This window comes from Mugil cephalus, chromosome 3 (genome assembly GCF_022458985.1).
Source record: "Mugil cephalus isolate CIBA_MC_2020 chromosome 3, CIBA_Mcephalus_1.1, whole genome shotgun sequence".
Lineage (NCBI taxonomy): Eukaryota > Metazoa > Chordata > Actinopteri > Mugiliformes > Mugilidae > Mugil > Mugil cephalus.
In genome coordinates, this window is record NC_061772.1 from 22,054,650 (window position 1) to 22,082,276 (window position 27,627).

At 40.4% G+C, this 27,627-nt stretch overlaps 1 long non-coding RNA gene across 2 annotated transcripts in view; it reads left to right on the forward strand.

Moving 5' to 3' along the window:
• The window catches only part of LOC125005660, a 118,303-nt gene that overhangs the window by 15,536 nt on the left and 75,140 nt on the right, over positions 1-27,627 (forward strand). For both annotated transcript variants that reach the window (XR_007112472.1, XR_007112471.1), the window contains exon 3: positions 24,887-25,060. This is a non-coding gene — a long non-coding RNA (uncharacterized LOC125005660). The remainder of the gene's footprint in view (positions 1-24,886; positions 25,061-27,627) is intronic.

Here is a 27,627-nt window from a genome sequence, read left to right on the forward strand (position 1 = left end):
TGCTGCTGCCGCTGAGCGGGGCTACGCCATCTGCCACAGCGCAGACGTAATACAAGCGAACGCTATAAATAGATTACAGGAGGCCATGTCCTTTATCCGCGCTAAAGATGCTCTCTGTATTTATTCAGAGGACAGAAAATGTGCTAATCTGGTTTTGTTTCTCTTGGAGGGCTCATTTGTCAACCTTTTGCTCCGTCTTCTGGTAATGACTCCTTGGCTCAAAAGGCGCACCAACTGTTATATGGCTCATTGTAATGCACCGGGTCACCTGGGTTTTAAGTCTTTTCCAACCCCATTAAAGCATAAACATGGAAGAATGAAGTAAAATTAATTGTCCTGCAGGAATCCTAAATAAATGCCTTCCTTAAATCACAATCCCTGGCTCCAGCCTTTGTAGAAAAACAGTTAGCAATCATGAGCTATAAAAGATAAATACATTTGCGAGTGATTGCCGTTAAGCCGGTTCCTCGTCAACACCAACCAGGACACGGAGATCCCTGCCAAGAACAATGAAAGCTCTGGGTTTTTGCATCCACAGAAAATATTGGAAGGCATTGTTGAGGGATAAACACACTCAGCCAAAGTGGGTTGGATTTTTTCCTTGTGTTCCTGGCACAGCCTTTAGTTTCTGCAGCTGTCAGTGGTGTGGTTTTGCTAAGGCACTGTGAATCCCAGGCTGACTTTTAACTGGCTGTGGTTGTCTTTGTGATGACAGCATTGAGACTGATCGCTATCCACCCACACTCATTAAAGTCTAGCATGCATGGTTTTATATCGCTATCTCACTCTTGAAATTCCCAGTCCGATAATTCAGACGTTTTGTCCAAATTTTTCACATCTACTGACATTATTAAAAGAAATTAGCCTTCTGCAACACTGGACACAACACTAAGTTATAGTTTATGTAACTTACATAAACTCAAGTTTATGCAATTCAATCTTCTTCTTTTACATCATGACACATATCCAGGAAAAGGTTGTCGCTGGCAAAAAGAAATACAGTGAGATCACTCACCATGTTCCTGGTTTTTCCTGAGAAATAATCGCTAAAGGCTTTGTGTGAAATGTTCCAAGGCCTAAAAGTATCTTTTAGAAGTGAATGCCAGGCTGGCGGAAAGCCACTAGTGTTTTGCTGCCAAAGTTGACAGAATAATTGTTGTATTTCAATAAGTTTGAATTGCAGTGATAGTGGAGCTGTGTGATTATATCGTATTTTTTATGTGATATCGCCAAGCCCTAACTGTCACACATGCTTGTCAGATTACCTTCAAAAATGTTCTGAATTAATGAATTTGTCTTATCTTCTACATGCATATAGTCACTTATAATTAAACTGTGTTTGCATTTCAGAACATTTGATGAGGCTTAGTTTTGTGCAAAAGGCTAATAAAATGTTAGAGCGTCTTCACAATCAGAGAATAAGTTGTACATTTCTCTGTTAATTTGCTCTTTTAACCTTGGCTTTCCAGTACGAACTTAATTTTATTGAAGCAGCGATAGACAACAGACACAGAATGATGCTGCACTTAAGATAAACCAATGTGCCATTCATATTTTGCTCCTGTAAATAGGCTTAAGGCTGCATTATAAACTCTAAATCTATTTAACATCACACTAATAATGCACCAACCTTTTGTTTAGCACAAGGTGTTACGTTTAACCATCGATTTATTTTTCCTATTGAAATGGACAAGGCCATTTCGAGGATGCTGGATTCTAAAGCGTGTGATTATTTGGACCTGAGTCGACCTGAGATGGAAAAGATACATGCAGGACTCGGGGAAGAACCCGAGTATAATTGCACCAAAATCTGCCAGGAGCAGTACAGCATTTTAGTCTCTGGATGAAATGAGTAGAAATGAGTCATGTATGAGTGGGGCTACTCACATGATGCCACAAGAGCTGTCCAAGTGGCTTTTCAGAAGAGACATAATTGCTTCTCTTTTCAACTGAGCTCACACTGGTTACAAGAAAATAGCATACCAAGGCCCCCTTTCCCCCCCTGTGGAGTGTTTTTTATTGAGGCTCTTTTTAAAGGAAGTTGACATTGTTAAATTGACTGTGATTAGTAGAGATCACACAACAACCCCTATTATTAGCTATTGGCTATAGCGCAGCTTTCATGTCAGATGCAGCTTTTCCCTAATACAGTCTAACATTTCCAATTGAATTTAGAAAAATGCATTACTGGAGCTTAGCTCAGTGGAAATTATAGAAAAAAAAAACCTATTGCAGATTTAAGACTCTTACAAACATGTCTTCAAGTGTATGACATAAACACAATATCTTGCAAGACGGCGGTAAGATGGGCCCTTTATCACAGAGTAATGCAGTACACTCAGAGCTCTCATCATACATCTGTTAGATCAGAAATGAAAGGAACCATTTTCATCTTTGCTGTGTGAGGTCAAGAGCATCACCTTCACAAACTTTATGTGAATGTGCACGTGTATGTCTTTGTCTTGCTTGTAGAACAGGGGTCTTCAACTTTTCTCAGGCCAAGGACCCCAAACTGGTGGAGAGATTAAGTGGCGACCCCCTACCTACTATATGTGTTCTATATTAAACTTAGTGCGTATACATTATGATAATTTTGCATTCAATATTAAACTATTCAGCTATTACATAGGTGCAACTGTACCACAAACATACCTATATATATCTTGCACTATTAGCTTCTCTTCTGCTAATGTTGCAGGACTGAATTGTGGACTGAACAGGCTCTCGGCCAATGGTGGGGAACCTGACAGAGTCAGCGTGTAATATGCAGCCTTGTGATTGGCTCAGCAGCAATAGGGGCGGGGTCGACCATGTGCGAGTGTGGACTGAAAGATTATGTCCACTGCGTCTAGTGATCTAACTTAAATAACCAGTTATTTAACTTTGTTAGCCAAATATTTTGCAACCCGCTGCAGTACCTCCACGGGCCCCCCAGGGGTCACGAACCCCCTGTTGAAGACCTATGTTGTAGAATATTTCCCAAGTAGAAGAGTGAGGGGTGAATTTGTATACATAACAACTCACTCATTTAAATTGCATTAAGGCATAAGGTTATGCATAGTTAAGACCGATTTGACAGATGGTTGTAGTAACAGGTCGGTAGCAGTCTGCCTAGGTGCCATCTGCACCCTCAGACTTCACCTTCTTCAGACTGTAACAGCTTGGGACAACTGGGATTTTATTAAGGGACGACAGGTGGGGAAAAAAAGCAATTGGATAGTTCTTTTACCAATCAGAGTAAAAGCATGTCACTTTAAATGACTTGCCGTTAAATGTTCTTTTAAAATAACTTTGCTGTCACTCAACTCTGACCAACTTTCCACCACATAAACATCAGAAGCTGAGAATTTTGTCTTCTCTACAGTGTTAATAATCTGTCCTAACAACTGGAAGTACATCAGTTCAAATTTGTAAATTATGGTGCTACATATCTAAGATGTTGAGAGTGATTATTTGTCAGTGTAGCTCCAGATGTAATAAATGTTTGGCCGCTTGTTCTGGTAACACTTTTTTTTTTTTAATCCGGGTTGTTTTACAGAGGTTAGATTCTTTGCCAACAAAAGTCTCCCACGTTTGTCTTGCATTACCTTTATTTACTGAAACACTTAACACATTCTAACAGTGAACAATTCACTCCACCCACCCCGACACCTACCCTTCTCTCCTGTGCCCTTTCTTTGTCCACTCTTTCTATTCAGTAGTTGTATCTATAAACCATTTACTATGGCCAATGACTTTCACCGTTCTGATAGGCTGTCATGTCCTGCCAAAGCTAATATTTGCTTAACATTTTATTGGCAGTGGCAGGCTGAAAACAGTATGGTTGTGCTGTGGTATCGTCCTTTATTTATTTATTTATTTATTTTTAAAAAAGAGACACCTTCTACAATTAAATGTTAACTGTCACACCGGTGGCCAAACAACAGAGGCAATTGCCTCAACTAATAAGAGGGAGTGGTGCTGAACAGTGACATTGTTGTCGACTGGTTTTTATTTGGCACACACCTTGGAGTTGATGACTTTGACAGCTTAAGCAAATACCCACTTGATTGCTGATCTCTTTTATGAGGCGTCTCTGTTTAGCACGAACTGCGCTATTAATATTAGCATCCTTGTGCATCTTTCTATCCTGCACGTTGCATGAAAATGAACAGTATTACTGGCACTGCTTAGGATTTCTCAGAACTATTTTCACCAAAACAAGATAGCTCTGTTTACTTCACATTGTTCACGACATAAAGGACACTTGTTTCGATTGCAGATAACAGCCACCTCTCTCACCATTGTGTAGAGCAGTGATTATCATGAACGTAAGTGCGGACTGACTAAATAAAACAGAATATTTGCCAGTCAGGGACATTATCAGGGTTACAAGTTCACCTCCAGAGAACTTTGTTCATGTTTCCACAAAACCAAATGTTATTGTGATGTCTGTGGCCCGTGGCACTGTAGCTTCGTTCTCAGAATGAGACTGCAAGAAAAAAAAAAAAAAAAACTATTTGGTTAGGGATCAAATAATGTTCACATACCAGAGATAGAACTTCAGGTAGCTTCCAAGCAGATTCAAACTGACCTTCAGGCACATGGTAAATCTGTTTCAACCCAGACATCTGCTGCCAACTCAGTGAAAGATGAAAAAAAGAAAAAAAAAAACACTGCTACAAGAGTCCTGAAATGTGTAACAACAAAATGAAAGTTTGGCCTCATTGGACAATGGCAGGTCTTTATGCTATAAAATTGATTCTCAAATCAGGATATCGATACTTTCGATACTTCAGTCATTCGAGGTATTATAGGAACACAGTGGAAAGTAACTAGGCTATTGAGTTGTGGCAACACAATAAACTTTGTGAAACACCTCAGGTTAAACCACAACCTGAGGACAGAAGAGGAGAAGCACAGTGTCAGAATTAAGTTTTCATTTTATAATAGTTCTTAATAGTTAAACAATAATTTATTTTAAAGCTGTTATTATTTTACCTGTTTCTTTCTTTTTTTCCCACATATTTTGTGTGATTGTGTCTCTGTTTGGTTTTTCCTGTTGCTGTATTATCTTGACGTTGTAGTGAATGAGACCTTTACCTCAGTAAACCTCTAAAGGGTGTATTTGCACAAAGTATCGGATCGGTATCGTTGATACCAGCCTGAATTTTACTCGGTATTGGATCGGAAAGGAAACCGGTGGCATCAAACATCACTACTGTAAATGCTCTTTACAAATCTGCAAGTAATTATTGCATTGGGGCCTTTACTTTTTAGTTACATGCAGATTAATACAAATATAAATGACATGAAAAACCCGTGAGGAGATCTAGAGATTACTGTGTGTCCCATCCACGTATAAAGTGATTTGTTTATCTATTTGCTCATCGTTCATGGCTTTGCAGCCGACAGTCGGTCACTGGTGGACGTTTCAGTCTTTTTTTAGGTCAAAGCCGTTCATAATAAATGATTAAGTCTGTTTGATAATAAATACTGTTAAAGGTGCTATCAGCTCGATGACGCACCACAGTTATGGAGCGCGTGCGTCAACTCTTGGACCTTTGTTCAACTTGATATGTGGACGCCCACTTTATGTCGTCAGAGCGTTTTCACTTTTTGTTCCTGCAACTTGCAGAATTTCAGTAAAATTCCAGGGTCATTTTTAAAAAAAAAAAAAAAAATTCCCTTTGTGTGCGCCCCTTTTTTCATCAGTTAAGAGTTTAACTTCTAACTTCCAGCTCTTACCTGTTATTATTAAATCTGTCTGTGGATTCAACTAGTGCCTGAAGTTGAACCAGTGCTCAAAAATGTTCAGAGATCATCCTTGAACCACTTGTGCTACACAAGCTTCATCTGGAGCTGCGATACTACTAAATCTTTAGTGCATCACAAATTTTCTTTCAAAAATAATCTTCTATTTATAATATTTTAAAGTGATATAATGAGGTAACGTCATTCGATACCTATCCAGTCTGTGGAAATGGTGCAGTTGGGTGTAATTTAATGTCATCTGTTTGTTTATCTCTCCTAAAAGCCAGTTTTAATAATCTCTTTCAGTAAATCTTAAAAATAAAAACTCATTGTTGATGTACTGTTCTAAACTCATATGATTAATGTATATCTACGACCAGGAGATGGCAGTACTAACCATAAAAGATTCTCCCTTTGGTCACTGATGGTGTGTTACCTGTGCTGTCTCGCCCACACCGGTCACATCAGTTTAAAAACATAAAAACCATATTCCTTTGATCCGTCAGATTTTCCCTCCTTTCTCCATCCCACTGTTCATTTAAGCTGTTATGAGCCGGTCGACGATGACACGCCTACGGACAGTGAACCCTGTGAGCTGGCTATCAAAGACTGTAAACACTTAATCTGAACTAACACAAACTTAGGCTAATGTTTTACAAAGTCAAAGCAAGTCAAACTGGATGATTGACTGCATTTCCTTTTATATGTATGAATTAATTTCCTCAGTATTCACAGTAGCCTCTGCCCTGAGAATAATACCGGCGATAACATGCAAATCCCATAGTAATTAATTATTCTGGTTTTTCATCATTCACAACTTTGTTTGGCTCGGGACAAATGAGAAACAAAGGCAATGTCAGACACTACACACACAGCATTAGCCGCTCCACACACCTCCAAACACACAAAAGGCCGGGACAAAGGAAAACCAACAACACAGAAACCAGTGAGTCACTAAATGTTTAACTAGTGTGAAAAGATGCCATCAGCTCACACCCTCAGTCTCCCCCTTTCTATCTGGGCTGTGACCCGAGGGATACTGGCCTTATTGCTCAGACAGTGTTCCTTCACTGTTGTTCTAATACTAGTCAAACATTATTTTGAATGGCCAAACTCAATAGTGGCAGTGTTCGGCCTGGCAGTGTAAATATTAGCAGAGCACACAGAGAAGCTGGAGTTGCTATGTGTGTTTGTGCGTGCTAAATGTCCTCTCTCTGTCAGCTCTGTCTACATAGTACACAGAAGCAACAATAAAGTTGGTGGTGGAGACAAAAATAAAAAAGGGAAGAGAAAACAAAAGAGACAGGAATTCGGTCTGATTCTGGCCGGTGGCTCTTCCTTGTTTGTCAAACAGAGACATGTCAATTTTTCTGTTATTACTATTTTTTTTTTTTTTTTTTTTTGCTGCAGTCCGCGTGGATCTCACATTCTTACGTGTTTTCATTAACATTAAAACAAGTGCGTTCCTCAGTTCCCACCCTGCGCTAATAAGCCGAACACACACACACACACACACAAAAAAAAATGTTTGCTTTGTTGAGAAACTGCCAACAGTCCGTTCCTAGAAGTTACCTGGTAGCCCACATAAACAAGAACAGGCTTTGTAAACAGGAGCCCTCATTGCAGCTTCGCACATCTGTTCAAGATTTTTGTGTAACAAGTTCAATGACCATTAGTTCAACAGTGGAGTCAAGGACCCTGGTCACTGAGTGTGCCTGGTAGCTGTGCGGTGAGTTACCAGGACACATGTGGAAACGTAGCTTTCTTTCCTCCGGGGAGAAGTTTGACACGTAGAACCAACGCACATGGCATTCTTCACACGTAACCTGGTGTTTATAAAAGAGCAATGTGCGTGAAGAAGGTGTGTGCCTCTTGCATACTTGAGACGGTTTTGAGCATGGATTATAATGTTAGATGAGACATTTAATCTTGGATGTGTTGTTTTTGCCGCACCTTCCTTGACATCTCAACAGTCTTGATGTTGTTTTAGATGCCGGCACGCAACGGTGCAACAGCTTTTTTTTTGTTTTATCTGAGACCCGGGTTCTACTTTCTGTTATTTCCGTGATTGTGTTCAGGGTCTGAATGACAAAGAATCATTGGAATATTTAAAGTATTTTTATTTATTTTTTTTAAGTATAAAGGTTCCTTGAATCCATTTAAATCAACCATCAATACAGTAATTTAACTTAATAATTCATTAAATTTAATGTTTATATGATGAATCTATATTTACTGTTACTTACATTTTAGCCATTATTTGTCAGTTTTTATGTTATCCTCACCTGTGACACAATCTAAACTTGTGAATTAATTATTGTTTTTTTAAATTATTATTATTATTAATGATATAATTGATCGACACATCACTGCAGCGATGGCTTGCCTGGCAAAGTGTCAGCAAATCATCTAAAACGAAGCCAAAACAAAATCAGTTGGACTAGTTTCAGTTTCCTTGAAGTGGTGATGACAGTGAAACGTCTTCAAGAAAACTCTACACCATAACCTGGATGACTGACATATCTTCGGATGTGTGTGTGCTATAAATAGCCTCCAGCACATGAGGCGTAAAGAAAGCTGTTCTGTTGTTGGAGATCATTATAGATATGACTTAACTGGTTACACTGCATTTCTTCTTTTCTGTCGTCCTCTTCGCAGAACTATAAACCCGTCTTTACACACTCCCTCCATTTAAACTGTCAAACAGATCCAGGCAGTAGCCTAGGCGGTGGCGCGCTTTGTCGTCTGCATTGTTCTGCAATTACACCGTTATAACGCTGCAATGCAGACGTGATGAATGACCATAAATGAGGCTTAAGTCTCGATTGTCAACTAATGGCTTTGGTATGTCTTACAAGCTTGATTTCTTGCATAATGGGATTTATAAAACAGAACCAGGTCGCAGTTTGTCATGTTGTGGAAATTCACTACAGATAATTCTACCGTGACATGTTAGTCCAGAAATACAACTGAAGTACTAATGAAACGCACACTCATGTGAAAAGGCTTCATCTAATGTTGACGGAGGAACGACCCAAATCCTCTGGACAGGAGTCGGTCACCAACTTAACTAAAGTTGGACGCTGCACATCAACCGTCATTGTCTAAACTTATTAGCCCTTTAGCTTCTTTTGTGTGACATGCTATGATGTGTGTTCAGGTCAAGAATATAAATTTTATTACTTTCTACTGTATTTTTGTGTGTGACGTTTTCAACTTTTCAACGTCGAGTCGACTTTAAAAAATCGAAGTCGTTCAACCTCTAGTACTTTCTGTATTTACTTTAGAGTCTGTTGAACCTCAACATGATATTTGATTCAGTTACCCAGAGATGTTAGTCAAACATACCTGAAAATGTAAAAGAAATTCCTGTTTAGAAAAAGCAGCTGCGTTTCTGTTACAGTTCTTCGTAAAATAAAAGTGATATTTCAGAAATTTTGATAAAAGTACGGTTGCGCTTTGTACGTGTTTCCATTGAAAGATGTTTTGTGAATGAGTCTCGTCTTATGATATCCCGTAATCCTTGTCATGTGAGACTTCACTTTGAGGAAGATGGACTTAAAAATGACCTGGTCACATGACCCCCTGCATCATCTCTGGTGATGCCAGTGACGGGGAATCGCGAAAAAGAAAATTGTATTGAACTTTTGCGATAAACTTTTATATCGATACGTCTGAAAAAACACCTCATGAGAGAGTGTTTTAGTGATATTTGAGAGGTTTTTCAAAATGTAGGAGTTTCCATTACCAGATTTTTAATAGGATATTTTGGTTTTGTGCATTTCTAATGGAAACATGGAAAGAGTCACATAAATCATAATTTGATTTTGGAAACATGTTTATTTTTACAGCTTCAAAATTGTGCCAACACTTCAAGTTCTTTGCTAAAAATGTCAATTACAATCAATATCCAAATCTAACATAGTAAGAAGTTTTTAAAATGTGTTAGTATTTTTTATATTAGAACAGTGGAAATTAAAAAATGGATGGATGCACTCGGTGATGCTGTTCACCGAGAAACAAATAAAGTAGACTAAGAATATATTTGAGGCAGAGACATGAGTTAAATGGATACCCGTTTTCTTTTGTCATTATATGTCACACCTTTCAAACACCTGCTCTCGTTAGGACGTGTAGGAAGAATCACGGCGCCGGAGAACAACGCTGTTTCTATCAGCGAGAAGAAATGGGAAGAGCAGCTGTGAATGTTTGCAGCTTTATCTCCAGGGGGGGGGGTAATGGGCAGGAAGTACAAGCGTCTTCAGCTGGTTGAGAATCATTCTCTTGAAATACTGTTTGTTCTGGGCACAGACACAAAACACCAGTGTAAGTGATGGGCTAGACAAGCAAACAAACAAACAGGCTAATATTGACAGTAGTTATATGTTTGTCTATGGGCCATATGTGATGTGCCTGCTGTTCATGCCAAACAAGTCAAATAATATTCATCTCACATTTGTGCATTCTCTCCAATCCAGAAGCCTTTACTTTTTATCACCAAACATGGAATCATATAGAGATTTGGTTGTGCTGTATTAATAAATGATGGAACGTGGAGCTTGTCGAGTCTCTGGAGGAGTTTAACTACCAGACAATGCTTATTAAGCAACTCTAGGTTTGTGTGTCAAAACTTACCTGATGGCAGCATTTTGCACTATTTCACCCTCAGGCTACTGCAGTGATGCCTTCCTGGTCCTGCTCTTGGCCACAGGGCCTCACCTGTCAGCGTCTGCACCTCCTGCTCTGGCCTAGGGCTTCCCACTTTAAGACTGTACTGCCACATTTCTAGTACATTTAGCACTGAAATGCACACAACCTACACCGGCATACTATAGTCTAGCGTACCGTCTGATTTCTCCTGGTGTGTGTGAGCCACGGCGCGCGTCCGTCAACTCCGAGTGTTGTACGCGCGCGCGTGTGTATGTGTACGTCTGTATCTCCGAAGAGCGAATGCCAGACGTCGAGGCATGGCCCTGGGCTCATTCTCATGCAGGCCCACGGTGTGGGGCTGAGGCAAAGAGATAATTGCTGCTCTGAGGAGTGGATGGCCTGGGAGCCTTCTTCGTCTACCGGTGCCAGCCACCGAGCTGTCCATCACGCGAGCCTGACGAGTGACATCCTCCGAGGAGAAACAAAGGCTATTAGCGGCGTATGTGCACAGCTGATGCGCGAGCATACAAAATTAACTTAACTTGCTCGCATGCGAAGCGAGGCGGCGGCGGCGGGCACATGCACCACCGGCGTCATCCCCGCGTATTTCTTCACTTCCCTTCCCATTATCATCCTCCCTCCCCTCCACCTCCTCTTCCTGTGCTTCCTAATCTCTCTTCACACCTGCTGTCTCTGACATACATGTTTCCCCCGAGAGAAGAGGCTGAAGCTTGAGTGAAGGGCTCAGGCTTAGAGTGGGAGGTGGAGAGGGGGGGGGACATATTGAGTCTGTTTTATACCTCACTATAAGACTCTACTTTGGGCTTCAAAGATGGGGGTGTATCCACCCACAGGGCAACATTGATGCAGGATAAAGCAAAAAAAAAAAAAAGGGTGTGATAATCAAAGTGAACATCACAGAGCCGTGGATATTTCACAGGCTTTAGGAGGCGCGTTGTTATTTTTTTGTTATGGTTTTCAGAATACGCTCCACATGTGCGATTCCACTCAGTCGAATCTTAACGACCGTCTTCACGTGTTAATCTGAGATCACCGACTCTTGAGTTGTAAAATAGTTTAACGTTCAAGCGGCTCAGATTAGATGCGTAAGGTGTCGAAGCCTCCAGCAGAGCAGTCCCTACTCCTGGCTGATTGGCAAGGGTTTGAGAGCGGTGTGTATTTCAGGTCCCTCCACAGGGTGTGGAGATCTAATGAGGGGGAAATTTGTGCTTGCTAAGCATGGCCAGATTTATGAGCCAGCAAGGCTCTCCAGCACTGCACTGACAACAGATATAAATATAAGGACTCTTCAGGGGCTGTGTCACGCTGGGAATTAGGACCCGCCCGACGTGGTTGTGTGTGTGGGAGACGGCGTCTCAGTGAGTGAGCGCAAACGATCCCTTTTACAAATCGTGGTAGTTTTCACTTCGGTGTCACTTCGCTGTTATTTTATGTAGATCACGTTTTAGCATAGCCGCTGTTACGGACGCTCCTCAAGCTCATCGTGGACCAAGAAATAGTCATTTGTTGATGTCTGACTGAAATCAGTTGTTCCGTTCACCTATCCAGTCCATGGAATCGGTGCATGACCAGTTTCCCGTTGATGAGGGGAATAGTGAATCCTGGGAAAAATCAGACCAAAGATTTAAAAAATGGAGATTAATTTTAACAAGTAGACTATCAGTCATCCTGGCTGGTGTAAGTGTTCACATTCTCCTGAGATTAGAAATGATGTATTCTATTATAAATCCTATTATAAATGATGTTGTAGATTATAAGCGTAAATATCTAAACAGTCACACGTTGTGGGTGTTGTGTTTCCTTCCTTCCTTTGTGGAGAGTGAGCTAGGTTTCATAATGGGCGAGAACCTTAGATGCTATTTGTGGTTTCCTCAGGATGAGAGTGATTAAAGGTTCACATGTTACCACCGTCTGGCCGGACTGATGTTTACATGCCTGGTGTTATTCTCCTCGGGACTGAACCCTTGTCCATTTATTTTCTTTGGATGTTGTTCCAGAAATTTAAGGTGAAATGGCACGGACCCGTTTATAAACTGTCATGAAAACGTCAGTGACTTTACTGGAAGTGTATAGCTTTCCCTTTCAGGTCGTCGATGTGGTTTGATATATTTTTTCCAAACCATTTAAAACCCATTTTGTTTTCCACTCACTATGAATTTTTGTCTGATTTATGTCCGTTCTGACCTCAACCTCCTTTCTCATATTTCATTGGGTGACAGTGGAAGGAAGGTGTGTCGGGAAGTAATCTTGGATATGTCACATTTTACCATTTTGCTGTGCGTTAATGAGGTTAATACTGTCGAGTTCTAATAGTTTTTAGTCCTTTAATTTAATTAGTTTTTTGGTTTACCAGTGGTAAACCATTAAAAGTGATTTCATTTCCATTATCCCACTTCATTAATGCATTACATTTCCATTGTTACACGTTCAACAGGTCGGTTTGCAGACGCTCGATTATCACTCTGTAAAAGATCATTTTCATGATTCACAATCAAGAGGATGCAACACTTTGTCAGGTCGCCGGAACCCACACCGCGCAGGGCTTTATTATTTGACTCTGTGGACACAGGTGCACATTCAGGTCTCGGTGTCTTAAAAGCAGACTCTCGAGTCAGTCTGAGCAGGAAGCTTGAACGCTACAACAGCCCTTATATTTTTATTCTGCCCTCTTCAGCCAGGACAGAGCCATTAAGGAACACTCCGGCTGTCAGCTGGATGGAGTTTTCTTCCCTGCATTTCTCTGACAGGCGAAGATTTGTTCCCTTGCTCGGAGAATTGGTCTGAGTTTATAGTTCTATTGTCCCCAAGATGACAGTTCTCCGAACAGCTTTTCTTTAGCCCTCACCTTGAACACCCACTGCCATCAAAACCACAACACTGCAGCCAAAAAGCAGCTTTGTGTCAGCTTTATACAACACTGCCTGTCTCTGTTAGCCACAGAGGGCTCGACAAGATGAACTACTCTGAGTATTTACGTGCTTGATAATCAAATGATTCTGTCATCCTGAATGACCTTATCTATTTCTGGAAGCTTATTTTTATTTTCGGAAGAGATCAGTAATATTTTTCTAACAGTTGTTTTTAAATGGCTTTTAAATGGCATTTCGGTTTGAATATGTGACGCCAGGTCATTAGACAACTAGCAAAGATTGAAGGACTGAGTGGGTTGTAAGAAATCTGCGGGTTATAAGAAATATTTTTATTATGAAACCAGTGGCTGTTTGAAGGGGAGAGCTGACAGGGAGTGGAAGGAATTGATTTGTCACTCTAAAATGATCCCTTGCTTGGCTTGAGCACCGCATATTTTGTGGTGGGAGACCAAAGTGCATCATAGGTTTAATTTGATGTGTGTGTGTGTGCGTGTGTGTGCTGTGAATTTGTCAGCTGTGCACATACTGTATATGTTATTTTGATACCTAACGGGTTTAAATGGCCTCATAATGAGATTTCCAGACTATTATACCCGATTGTTGTACTGCTGCTTCACCACCAAGTCCTCTTTTAACAAGATCCCATGAAAACAATAAGGTCAAAGTAAAAAACACTCATTTCAGGTAGAACTGATGCAAAGTCCACGCTGAAACCCTTGCTCCTTGCAGATAGCATTTTCCTTTCGGTGTAAACGTGACATCAAAAAAACTACCGGCAATGAAGGTCGACTGTAACGTCACCCCATGTCTGCACCTGACAGCTCGCTGCACACATTTTGCGCCTGTTTGAAAGGAAATAACTCTTCTGGGATATCGGAGCAGCTCCTATTAGCAAGGAGGCTGGGAAGCTGGCCTCTCTTGAGTCTGATTATTTAGTCAGATTATTTATTTCTTGTTTTTGTGAGAATACACATTTGTGTATATGAATGTTGAGTTTAGTTAAGGCTCGGCTTGTCACAGAGAAAGATGAAGATGGAAAGATCATGATGTAAGCAACAAAGCCAGGTGTTGTGTACACTAAAAACACATTTCATATTTACATCTTTACAGTTACAGCAGGAGTCTTCAATGTTTTTCCAGCCAAGGACCCCAAACTGATGGAGAGATTAAGTGTTGACCCCCTACCTAGTAAACTCAGCCTAGTGCTATCCATAAATATACATTATTATTATTAATATCATTTTGCATTCAATATTTAGCTATCCCTGATCCCTTTACTAATGTTAGATTCATGTTAATGTGTATTTAAAGACATTTGTGGGTGGAAATAAAGAACAATACATAAAGAATGTCTAATTAACCAAATATTTTGCGACTTCTTTTCGATTTTTTCCTTCTTTAGTGCTTTATTTAACAAACTTGGGGTTAACTGATCACATTCGTGCTGAATGGTTTGACCTCAGTTTGTTATGTTGGTGTGAAACGCAACTTAAAAACAGCACAAACTCATCTTTCCAAAGTTTTGTCAAACTGCAAGACAGGACAGGTGGAGACAGGTCAGACATTGATCTCATATTTTTGAATTAACACTACTTTGACTCATGTGTAATCAGTGGGGTTGAATTCTAGTTGGATGTGTTTACTCTGGTTTCTTAATCTTTTTTTCTGATCATGATGATAAACCTGGTGAAAGACATGATTTATTATCCTGGTCACCTCCCATTTTTGGCTTGTAAATTCTTTCTCTCACCTCTGCTGTCTTCACCACCACCCATATTAGACTGTTTTACAGAGCACAGGTCTGGACATGAGTGGTGGAAATTTATCTGCCACAGTGGAAATATGGAATTTTGTTGTGTTGCGTTAAAAATAGTTTTGTTTTGATAGAGCTAAAACGGCTTCATTGGGAATTTAAAATGTCAGCGATTCTCTGGGGCATAAAAAATGGATTGCCAAGCTGACAAAGTCTGTCTTTTAATGGTATTTGATGCTAAATTAATCTCTGAGGACAGGATTTGTTGGAACAAAATGGAAGAACAATCTCTTAACTTCTCGGAAAAAAAAAAAAAAGTATTCATTCAACTCACCAACTTATTTCCTTGGAGAAAGCACTAATGAGATATTTTTTTTTTGTGGGACTTAAGTACATCTGGACTGTTTCCTTGTTAATCGTACGGTGTTTAAATAGAGCATGAACACAAGAACTGGGTGCGGATACCCACCCATGGTGCTCGGTGTGATATGCCGAGATCAGGATTTCACCAAATAATTAAATTTCCATAGCTGCCAATTAAAGTATGACGTATCTTCTGTTCTCTATATTAATATTATGTTACAAGGCTGGATGTTAAAGGTGTCAGATGTTTCAAATAATTCACTTACTGTAGGTGAAAGTAATCCTAGCACGTCGAAGGGTTTCAGACTGCTCTGAATCGTTAGCGTGTCTTCATCTGTTCCTGGCTCTTGTGTGGTGCGTTTGAGAGCGTGTCCGTCCACATGGTCAAAGTGCAGTTGTCTTGGTAGAAGTCTCAACACAGTCGTGTTGACAAAACAGTCTAAACTTTTAATGTACTCTAGCATACATGCAGCCATCATATCTCAAGAATTATTAAATGAAGTGGATTGCCCAACTATAGAGGGTATGAACATGACGTCACAGCAAACGACGTCTCCGTGGTTACGGCCACTGAGTGGAAAAAAGTGACACCTGAGCATTAGTTTGAATTATAGGCTAAATTGGGAAATTAGAAGTAGTCAGATATATTTTTACAGATATTTGCCAAAGACAAGAGCAGTAAATGGATCGCTGCATTATTAAGAAACAACTGGAATCCAGGCACAGAAACCTGGTGTTGTGGTTTATGTTTAGTGTCAGGTAATATTCATTTATGTTGTATTTTTTTGATGAAGTCATACCTTAAGTTACGTCCTGGAGGGCTGTAAGATAGGTTTGTGGATGCTGTTGTTTTGGTGCAGTTATGACTGACAGTATTTATTTTGCTACATTTATCATAACTGAAATTGAGTAAAACTAACTGAGACTGAGGCTATTGCACTTTTACAATCATTGTTGAGTCCAGTTTTCCTTAATTTGATCTGACGATTGGCATTTTTCCTGGTCTTGCTGCATTTGCGGATACATTTCACCATGTTTTTACCACTCAAGGGGGCGTGGCCCCGGGTGGCAGTGACGTCAATTCATACCCTCAATCCTCAACCCTGTCCTCAGTTTATCCCTTACTGACTGCGAAGTCATCTTTGGGTACCGAGGTTCAGCCCAGATTCAGCCTCTTTTAACTTCGTCAACAGACTCATCTGTGGTGCTCCAATGAATATAAATCAAGGACACAATCTCAGCTAGAATAGTACTTTTGACTTACTATTAAAATCTCAACTCTAGTTCTCCCTGAAGAATATATAACGCTTACTGAAATATATTGCAGCAAATCTTCTTTTGGTTTGTCTGGTAGTGTGTTACAGGTTTATGATAGCCATCTACTTCACTGGAGCTTTACAACAAGTTGTTGCGCCACAGTCTCCCGTTTTGTTTGCACCGGTTTTCCCTGTGAGATCACGGGTGGTGTTGCATTCAGCGCACAAAATTCCTAGCAATATCCTGTAGTGTGTGTGTGTGTTCCGCTCTTACTTTCAAGCCTTGCGGTGTGAGATTAGAAAACAAAATATCTTTGAGTGTCTCCTCAAGTGTGTGACACGGCTTCAGAGGCATCAGTGCTGTTTATCATCAACTTTATCTAAAGCTAGAGCACTTTTTTTTTTTTGTCCCCAAAGATCATACAGCCTTTCACACGCTGGCTCAGATGAGCCCTCCACCCTCCCTGAACATCACACGCCCTGACAGACAAACACTCGCGCGCACACAATGCTGCCCACACACTAAGCCGGCACTAAACAAAAATGGTACAAAGACGTCTGGAATGCGCTTCATTGTTGAATGCCACGCTTAAATGTAAATGAACAGTTGCCCTTGGATTTGTGCCTGAGACACACAGATAATCATCAGCAGTCACTCCCTTCCTCTCGTGTTTTGCTTTCTATGATTAAACAAGGTTTGTTTTGCCACTTGTATGGAGATGAAACCAAAATAGTGGCCGCCTTTATCTGATGGCTGATTACTTGACCCTGAAAGAAGCAGACCACACACTCTCCCACATGAATACCACCACCAGGTAAACACATGCACGCATATGAATATCCTGTACCAACAATGCAAAAGCAGATGATGGATAACGCGGCTCTTCCATTTGAATGGTTCGATTACTAAAAGCCGTGTGATGCAGCACGAAATATCCATCTTAACAAGCCGTCAATGCATTTAGCAGATGCTCTTTTCTTCAGCTGAGTGAGTCTGCTCAGTGTTCTGTTCAAGGACACCGGCGTTGCATGTGGCTGCTGCTGCTGCTGCTGCTCTCATCCAATTTTATTATTTTCTTAAAAGGCAGTGATATTTTAAGCATAAAGGAAACTATCAGTAGAAGGAAGGTCGTCTTTTTGTTTCTATCTTGTGGTCTGTGTGAGGACAGCACAGGATGAACACCTGTTATTTTAGCCACTTTATTTTGATTGTACCTTTATTTAAACAGGTGTGACAATTGACAATAATTTCTCATTTATAGTGACGACCTGGGCATTTTAATAACCATGACTTTGTCTGCAGCACTAACAATAGCAGTAGCAGATGAGCAAGCACTCATTTGCCAGTTCATTAATGAAAAACAATGCATTGAGATGTAACGGTCTAGATGTAGTGTGTGGTGCAACTGCACTGAATTAAACTTGGCCTAGTGCTATTCATAAATATACATTATTATTATCATTTTGCATTCAGTATTAAGCTATCCCTTATCCCTTTACTAAAATGTGTTAGATTCATGTTAATGTGTATTTAAAGAAAATTTCTGGGGGGATATTTAAAAAAAAAAAAAAAATATATATATATATAAAAATATATATAAAAAATGGCTAATCAACCAAAGATTTTGCGACCCTCCTGCGGGACCGTCAGAGACCTCTAGGGGTCGCGTTGAAGACCTATGTCCTAGCCCAGTGACTAAAATAGGGTTGTTAAAATAATGTAAATGCAATACAGTTCGATAATGGTACAAACCACGACAACAGATAACCGCTCTCTGTTATTTGCTACTATTGTGGAACACCATAACCTTCATCAAGCTAAAATTTTTGAGCTTTTTTTAGCATGCATTTGTTTTCACTACTGTACCTAACGAACAGGCAAGTGGGTGAACTTTATCATATCAGTTGGAGGATGTGTTTAAACACACAGTAACAACAGATATTTCCACATATAGATTCATGCAGTATATGGAGGTTTTCATATTTTGTTGTAAGGAGCAACCTGGTCAGTTTTGAGTTGTTTATACTGTACATTTTTATCTGTGTTTGTCTGTGCTTGTCGCTCCATTGTCCTTCTTTGTGCATGCTCGAGAGCACACTATCCAGACATGTTTGTGTGCACCTTTTCTAACCCTCCATGCAGTAGATAAGAGCACTCTTATTGATGTTTCAAGGGCACTAATGTGGGCGCACTCAGACAACAACCTCAAAATCTGTGGAGAACATGGGGTCAAGGAAACAAAGAACAAAGAAGCTACAACAGAAGGAGTTGGTTTGAAAAAGACGCCATTTTTATGAATTTCTAAGGTTTTGCAGTAGTTATATATATTCTGGGGAAATATTGTACCTTGATTTAGTATATTCTTCAAAATGTCTCGTGTTAAACAGCAAAAAAAGAACCTACTGCAGTTTAAATATTTCAGTATAAGAGGGGTCTTCAAAACAATCAGTAATGAAGGACTTGAAGGAAGAGTATGTTGCCCCATCTGTCATAAGGTTGCATCACCAAATCAGATGTATGCTAATATACACTGTTGAAAAACACAACAACAAACAAGAAAAGATTTTCATTGTGTTCTTTTTATCTAGTGTTTTGACAAAATGTTATCACAAAAGCACAAGATGTAACAACAAACAGAATGGTCTAAAGCTTCTTTCACACTGCATGAAAATGCGTTGTCCTGGGTCGTCGCGGGGCTTTTCGTCAGTGTGAAATGGTTGCCGTGGCATTTCTTCCCAGGTCAAATGACCCTTCAAGTAACCCGGGAATTTAGCGGCTCGGCTCGCCTGCGAACATATGCAACGTGTTCTGTTAAATTACCCGATGACGTTGATGTACCTACCTGTCGTTTTCTGATTTTGTCACGGTGCAGCCTGTCTGGTTGTCATTGTAGAACACAGGTGTCAAACATATGGCCCGCGGGCCAAGAGCGGCCCGCCAGAGGGTCCAATCTGGCCCGCGGGATGAATGAAAGTGCAAAAATTACATTGAAGACATTAACTGCAAATTTTCCAATAAAAGTAACTACTTTTCTGAGGTTTCACACAATTGTATTAAGAGCTGTGGACATAACACAACATTGAGATATACAGAAATTGCACTTGTTTTTCTTAAGAAACTTCTGGTTGTTCATAAAAGATTTTGTAATAGTGCAGTTCATTGAAAGTCAACATTTTCGTAATGTACTTCATTGTGCTAAAACAAAGGGAAACATTTGAAGCTGTCATTATTTGAAGATCTGGATCCTTTGAGATGAAATGATTCTGAGTTTAACACCCCTGTTGTAGAAGCTCCAGGGCTGCGAGACTGAGATCTCAAAACAGAGCAAAGTTTTGGTCCACTCCAATGAGATCAGTCTTCCTGTTGATCTCCCCGAGACTGATCAGTGAAGGGCAGAGATTTTTTTCCACTGTTTTCAATCAATCAAACAACCAAATATGTAGCTATATGATCTTTAATGGAAGCGGAGTTCGTAGAAAATTATAACGCTAACATTCAACCGCTGACATCCATGCAGTCCGTTGTTTACTGCGGTTTTCTGGTGTAGGTACCAGATTTGCTCGGGTGAATATCCGGCACTTCCCGATGACGTCAACTATATGTTCGTCCTGCGCGTTCGATTACGGTCGACTCCATTCGGCTCAGACTGCGAGATCGGTTTGTGGTTAGACAACACGAGTTTAATTTATTCTTCACAATATGTTTGGAAGAGCTGGGTCGATAAAGTTTTTTGTTTACAATTTTAATTTTCCACATTACATAAAAAAATACGACGACGGCATATTATTCATAAAAAAAGTAATAAAATGACAAAATAAATGACAAAAGTTCAATCCATTCATTTGTATAGTAGGCACAAAAAGATTTAAAACGTTTTATCCTGAAAAAGATTAAATAAAAATACAGCTTTTATCAATTATCTAAAGAATAAAAGGACAAAACCGATGAGTTGCTCTACTTTGATAACAGCTGCTACCTGCTAAAACTGCTAACCTCTCTTTCGCTTCCACTTCTTCCTGTTATCCAACCAATTATAAAACGGTTGTTGCTGCATAGACCTATATTACAATCTTATTGTGAGTCAGTGGTAATTAATTACCAGACAAACTGAGCTTATGGTACTTGCTGACTGGAATCAGGGTCCCTTGCAAAGGTGACAAGTTTCCCCTGATAGCTCAGGAATCAGGAAGTGGTATTCTTTTTCTCCAGTGTAATAATATGTGATTACACACTCTATATCCATGTGTTTGTTGTTATATACACACGTTACAAATGCTGGACATATATTCATTATTATTGTTTATCAAAAAAAATACTGTAAGATGATAATGGTCACCGATATTTAAATTATCCTAAAATGTCAAGAACATTGACATTGCTGAATGGAATGATAAAACAGTGACGTTTTAGGGGATTAATATTTTGTAGTGATTTGAATCTTTGGTCAAATTACTACATTTCCATACTCTCGAGATACCTGTGGCCCTGTCTCTGTGATCAGCTCCTGAGTTGTGGGATTAGCAGAGGTTTGATATTTACCCACATCCACCTCAGCGCGCCTCTTTGTCTTATCAATGCGTTCTGCTTCTTCTTTTACCCTTCCCCTCTGTAATATTTCTGTGTGGCCCGATAAGAAGATCCATCTGAACGTCAAAACCTTTGGCTATAGTGGATTTTATTCTACAGAACAAAGGCTTAACAGTGTGCTGGAGATATGCGGTGTCAGGGACTGATTTAGATTCCAGTTGTATGAGGAACGGGAGAGTACAGCCTAATTTAGCCTGGAAGAAAGAAAGGACGTCATGATGAGTGTAATTCATGCATCGTTGCAGTAGAATATTTGTCATGCAAACGTTTCGGAGCCAGTAAATTAAGTTTAAAAGAACACGAAGAGACACAGCTGCTTTTACTTTCTTTCATTGTCTCTCATCAACAACCGATACTAATTTACATTATTTCATTTTTACTCTTAAATATTGGCAACATCAGCTTTAACCACATAATAACTCTGCTAGTTTCTTCTCTATGCTTTACAGGAAATAGATGGGGAAACCTACATTTAGACCTGTATTCCTAATATTGCTGTAAAAAAAATTGATAAGAAAGTTGATTGAAATAAACAAAAAAATACCATTCATGACATTCCACAAAAAAAAAAAAAAAAAACCCGACCACAGGGCTGTACTGCATAGAGGAGTTTATGATTTTGATGTAATCACTTTTTTCACGCTGTATCTAATCCCTTCCTCCTCTCCTCTGCCCTAGAGCTCCCCTCCCTGAGCTCATCGCAGCTTGTCACATCATTTTGGGGTCACTTCATTCAGAGGCCTGCTGCAGGAGGCCTCTGCAGGTTCTAAAAACAGATGTGACAGGCCTATTAAAATGAGTGATCTCCGCTGCCCTGCTCCCCTCTGCCGCTGTAGCTAGAATGCGTAATAAGCTCTCTTCCCCAGGGTACGGACAGGGGCAGCAGGGCGCATAGGCCTGGAAGATAAGGTGACAGTGGCACATAGCTGGCATTGTGGCAGCTCCCAGAATTATCTCCTGATGAGGTTTTCAGTTTTGATGCGGGGCAGTGGAACCTGAGCTCTCATGCCTGAAGGCTGTGAGGGACGCCGCGAGAGATAAACAAAGTCGGGAAGAAAGCGGGCGAACGTAGAGAACATGCAAACACTCAAAGGTTTCGTTTGAGCACGGCAACATCAGAACAACAGGTCTGAGCAATCCTGCGTATAAGCAAGTATTATAAATAAATAAGCAGACAACAGAAGTCTGGATAGGTACACCAAATAACAAAAACACATTTATTTTGCAGTAGCTCTGTGGAAAAGCAATCCGCTTGTCTTTTTTTTTTTTTTTTTTTTTTTTTTAGTATCTACAGCAGCTTACATGGTATCATTCTTTTTTTTCTACCTGCCTTGCTGGGGCAGTAATAAAACACTGCAGGTTTAAGTCCTTGCACTAACTGAATTCCAGCTCCTGGAAAATATTAATCCTATGTGAAAACACCATGAACAGGAGGCTACTGATAAGATCATGTGATGCAAGTTATGCTCCACTGTTTTGTAACATAGGATAAATGTGTCTGTGAACCTCTCATACTGATGTTTTCGAGCCTCAAACTAGTGTTTCTCTATACATAAAAACAAATCTCAACGGCTCAGTATTCAGAAATATTTAGCTGTAATGACTTTAATGATATTTAATGGTAGGTATTTTCAATAGTGTTTTTATTCTTAATTTTATGACAAACCGTTCTAATTCACATGATATTTGATACATAAACACATATCAATAGCTCCATGCTCACCTTTTTAACAAAATCAGCACTGAAGAAAAAAAAATAAAATCAACATTCAAATATCAAATGTCATTCGGTTTCATTTCAGGATCGACGCTGTCGCGACACTTGTGTATCTGACCTCAAATCTCTGTCAAATATCTTGCGAAAAAACAAATCAAAGTGTTTCGATCATTCCTCTTCAACACCTCGGCCCATGTTTGAATTGTAAATTTGTTGGCACGAGGCGAAGAGGGAGCTGCTGCTCCGAAATTATCTATTCTGTTGGAAGGTCTGCCAGGATGTTTGAGAGGGTCTTCCTCTGAGGACTGGGCTCTGAGCTGCTGTCTCCTGCAATCCACCCTGATCAATGGCCGTTCTTAGGAGCCAACTCCCGTAAGGAAAATGGGACACGCGTGTCATAATGTTAAAAGATAAAGCCAATAGATAAGTTTCACTCGTCCAACATCTTTGCCCTTCTGCATGTGTTGCACATTATAAACGTCATCAGACTTAATATTATGCATGTACGAAGAACAAAAATCAAAACTGATCAAATTTTTGTGTTTTATACCAGAAAGAGCGACACAATAGTTCATCCTGTGAAGACAATGAATTTAGTAGCAGTGAGCACAAGTGCTGGATGGGCAACATCATCCTCAGGCTCCACCACCAGCAAGAAAAAGCAAAATGAAAACAAAGCATACACATGTAATATGCATAAATTCGCCTGCAGATAGATGACCCATGCAGTGTCTCTGCAAAGGGACAAATATGAGATGAGAGAGGACAAGTGTACCAGGGACAAGGACTTGTGTCAGTGGTGTGGTGAAGGGAGCAAGGGGAGGGGGGCGGGGGGGGCGCGATGGAAGCTAAACTAGCATGAAACTGCCTTTCGTCACGGATTACCAAGGCAGCGCTTTTCATTACCTGCCTTCCATAACAAGATATTTATGGCAACAGGAGGTGTTGGAGAAGCATGAGATGCAGACAACCCATTTGCCTCAGAGATCCACTACCACTGTGTGAGAGGAAAGAGGAGAGAGAGTAAATGGTGCAGAAAGAATATGAATTGTGTAGGGAAATGGGTGCTGTGATATGCTATATTATTGTCTATTTCACAGTTGAATGAGTTTGCTGACTGGATTGTATGAGGGAGTTTTCAACACGGGTGCGTCTAAGTTGAAGAATGTGGGCTAGGACGTTTAAAAGTGTGGCTGATTTTAAAAGTCACGAGACTTGCAGATACGCTACAAATAGTCCAGGTACAATTGACGTTTAGCTGCATAACTAACTCTAATCTACCACCAATCTGCAACATATAGTGGTTAGTAATAACTGACTGAAATGAACACACTGCAGAAAGCTGGTGTTGGGTGAGACTCAGGAAACGATACAGCTAAACTTCATACGCTCAAGTCGATGTGGACTGATTTGTCCAAATGATCACAAATGGGTAAAAACACTATGTCACTTCAATAATGTCACTTATATCCCTAATTAGTCAGTGTCACCCCCCTTAGTTATACAATACTTTTTCAATTCAGATGCATAGCTTTGGGGTTAGTTGTATGTAGCATTTCCTGCTAATGTTAGCATCACCTGTTTTGTGTTGGCTTCTTGTCTTGGTAACATCACTGTCTCCCTCTCAAAGGAGCATCGATGTTTCTGCTTGTAAATACCAACAGGTGCTGTATGTTTTTATTTCTTAGCAAAAAGCTAAGTTTAATTAAGACCTGCCAAATCTTTCGAGCACTAAGAAACTGTTCAGACTTCAATTCCTCGATCTTTCTGTCCCTTCTCTGATTGTATAATAATAATAACATATATATAAAACTCACTTTGGGTATGTTTATTTTGGAGTTGGCCAATCATCGTTTACCAGCAACAGTCAAGATACCCGGCTTCCCCAATATCAAAACAACCGTGTCCTCCATTCCCCCCTCTCCATTTTCATAGGCCACCAGTCAAAGCTTGTGGGCGTCAGGAGTGTTGTGTGTGCATGGACTTCGAATCAGGGCAAGCTGTGAACGGCCCGGTGCCCTGCGCTTGGAGGCAGCCATCTGTCAGCTGACGCTTGGTCGACACGGCAATCAGAACGCGCTGCGGCGGCTCCAATCTGTTCCACCACAGGTAGGGCTGTGGGAGGGCTGCCATCACTCTGCACACTCTCTCCTTATTCCTTTCCAGCCTGTCCTTTTGTAACGTTGTCATTCACTCCTCACCTTCTTTTGACTCTCGTTTTAACCCTCTTATCTCTTTTGTCTCCACTGACATTTTGATTTTTCAGTATTTACAGTCGGCTGAGGTAAACTTTGGATTATTGTCACCTGCTGAGTTATTATGAACCAATATATATGTTAGCATTTGACATTTGGTATTTAAACTAAAGGTTTTATGTTCACATAAGTGGCAGGCCAAATGACATAAAGTGAGTAGTCATAGATGTAATGATGAAATGAGCAGTACTGAGCCACCTACACTGCTTCTGGTTCCTGGCAGGGGACTCACACCACTAATAACGATGGCAGTGTGCTAAATGTGGTGGTCACTCCAGCCTGCTAAATGTGCCGTGCTATACCCGAGCCATGCCAGGCAGAGCTCTTCCCCTTCGTGCCTCTCTGTTGGCGAAATGCCCAACTGTTAATCTGATCGGAGCCATGCTAATGGCAGAAGGCAGCCCTCCTAACCAGACTGTGAGCCAGGCCAAGAGGCCTGTAGCTGTGGAGGTGACATCCTGAGCTCTACACTCCAGATGAATTATTGAACTGGACCCAGAACAGAGGTTTAGGAGCCTGAGTTGGCCTGGTTGTTTCATTATCCACTAAGAGAAGGAAATCTCCCATTGTGAGACATGTTGGGGTGGCCTTGATTATTTAATTTATGAAAAGTTATGTATATTTTTAGTACAAACACATAATGCCTTCTGAATTGTTGTGGTGCTCTGACCTGTTTTTTTGTTCAACTGCTGCGGGCTGTTTTTGGATTAATGTCTTTTTCACAAATTGGACCGCACCAACAATGCTTGCCACAATATTCCACTGTAACAGTGTTCATTTTCCCTATTATCTGCAGATCTGGCTGATGTGGTGCTGATTTGTGGTCAGACTACATTTGTCAGGGTGTATTTTACAGACCTTTGCTCTACTGGGTTTTTGAGTATGTTAGAACTTCAGTGTATTGTAACATCTTGTCTACTAGCATGCTGTGCTACGCTACCCGACAGTTGGCTAGCTTTAAATGTTGTATTTTAGGTACTCTGCTCAGCTTTGCTTTAATTTGTATTAGAATTTTCTCACAGTGAAATGAAAAAGATGATTGCACTTTAATGTTTTAGTTATTTGGCTGATTGCATGACATTTGGTGACCAAATGTCTATATGATCACACCTGTTCTGATACATGCATTTTCATTATTGAACTTCAAAAAACAAAAAAACTAAACAAAAAACTGATAAAAACAAAACAAAGTTAGGTAGTTTAGATAAAACCCGAATTGTCTCTTTCATTGGCGTCATCTATACCTTTTGCTGTATCCAGTCACCTATCAAATTGAGCTAGCTTTCTGAGAGAAAACAGGATAAGATGTTATAATCCCTTGTGAAAAAATTCCAGGCAAAAACATTTAGAAGCCCAGTCCAACTGAAACAATGACCAGCAGGCTAACAGTCAGCTACCAGCTAGCAACCAACAAGAAGATACCAGCTAACCGGCCTAGCCAATGGTGTTGACAGTATGCATTGGGGTTTTATAAGAATACAGACTCTGGTTTGGGTAGGGGATAGGGAGTGAGGATACAGGCCTGAACCATGACCCACACACCCAGACACAAAATTAATCTAAAAAACAGTCTTGCGGTCCAAACCAGAACCTAAAAGCAACAATCTCCTACCCGTGGCTGGGACCAAACCACGTAGGAACTACTAAAACTACTCAGCCCGCCCTACCTTTAGCGTGCTCCCCAGCTAGCGTGTTTCCTCCTAAGCCACAGCCACTTACTTACTCGCTCTGCTGCCAGGGACATGTTGTTTACAGCGACCCTCTTGCTTCTCGCGCCTATGCCTAGCTTGCTTAGGAGCGCAGTGGTGGATTTTACCACAAATCCATTGCAGCCCACCTCCACTGGCCGCAGGCGGGCCCTCCATCCTTCGCTGCTCAGCTTCTGCTGCCATCTCTGCATACTTAGCTCTCTTACGCTCATTAGCCTCCTCAACTCTGTTCCCACGAGACAGTGAGTGCAATAAAATACAAGAAAATAATAAAACTAATGTCTGCAAGCTATGGCGATATGACATTCACTACAGTCACAGCACAAAGAGTCAACATACACATATATGCAAAGTCAGTCACTGCTTTTGTTTAAACGGTTTTGCCCTTTTAAGTTCTGGAGTTGTTGGGTTTGTCCACGTTCTTTTGCCACAAGCAGCTTCGTGCTTTCACTTCAGCCAAGTCGTCTGTGCCAGAATCACCCACTTGTACTTAAGAGATAAAGATCATCCACATAAATATATAATCTATTAAAACGCTCTTCTGTACTAAGTTATTTTTCTGCCAGTTCTTTCCCCTCTGCTGGCACAATGCTTCAACTAAGTGAGCACAAGTGACTGGCAAAGAACATTGATGTCACTGGTGGTAGGTTGGTACAATTTATATTGCATAATATGGAGATTTTTTTTAACACTTCGAGAACATTTTAGAATA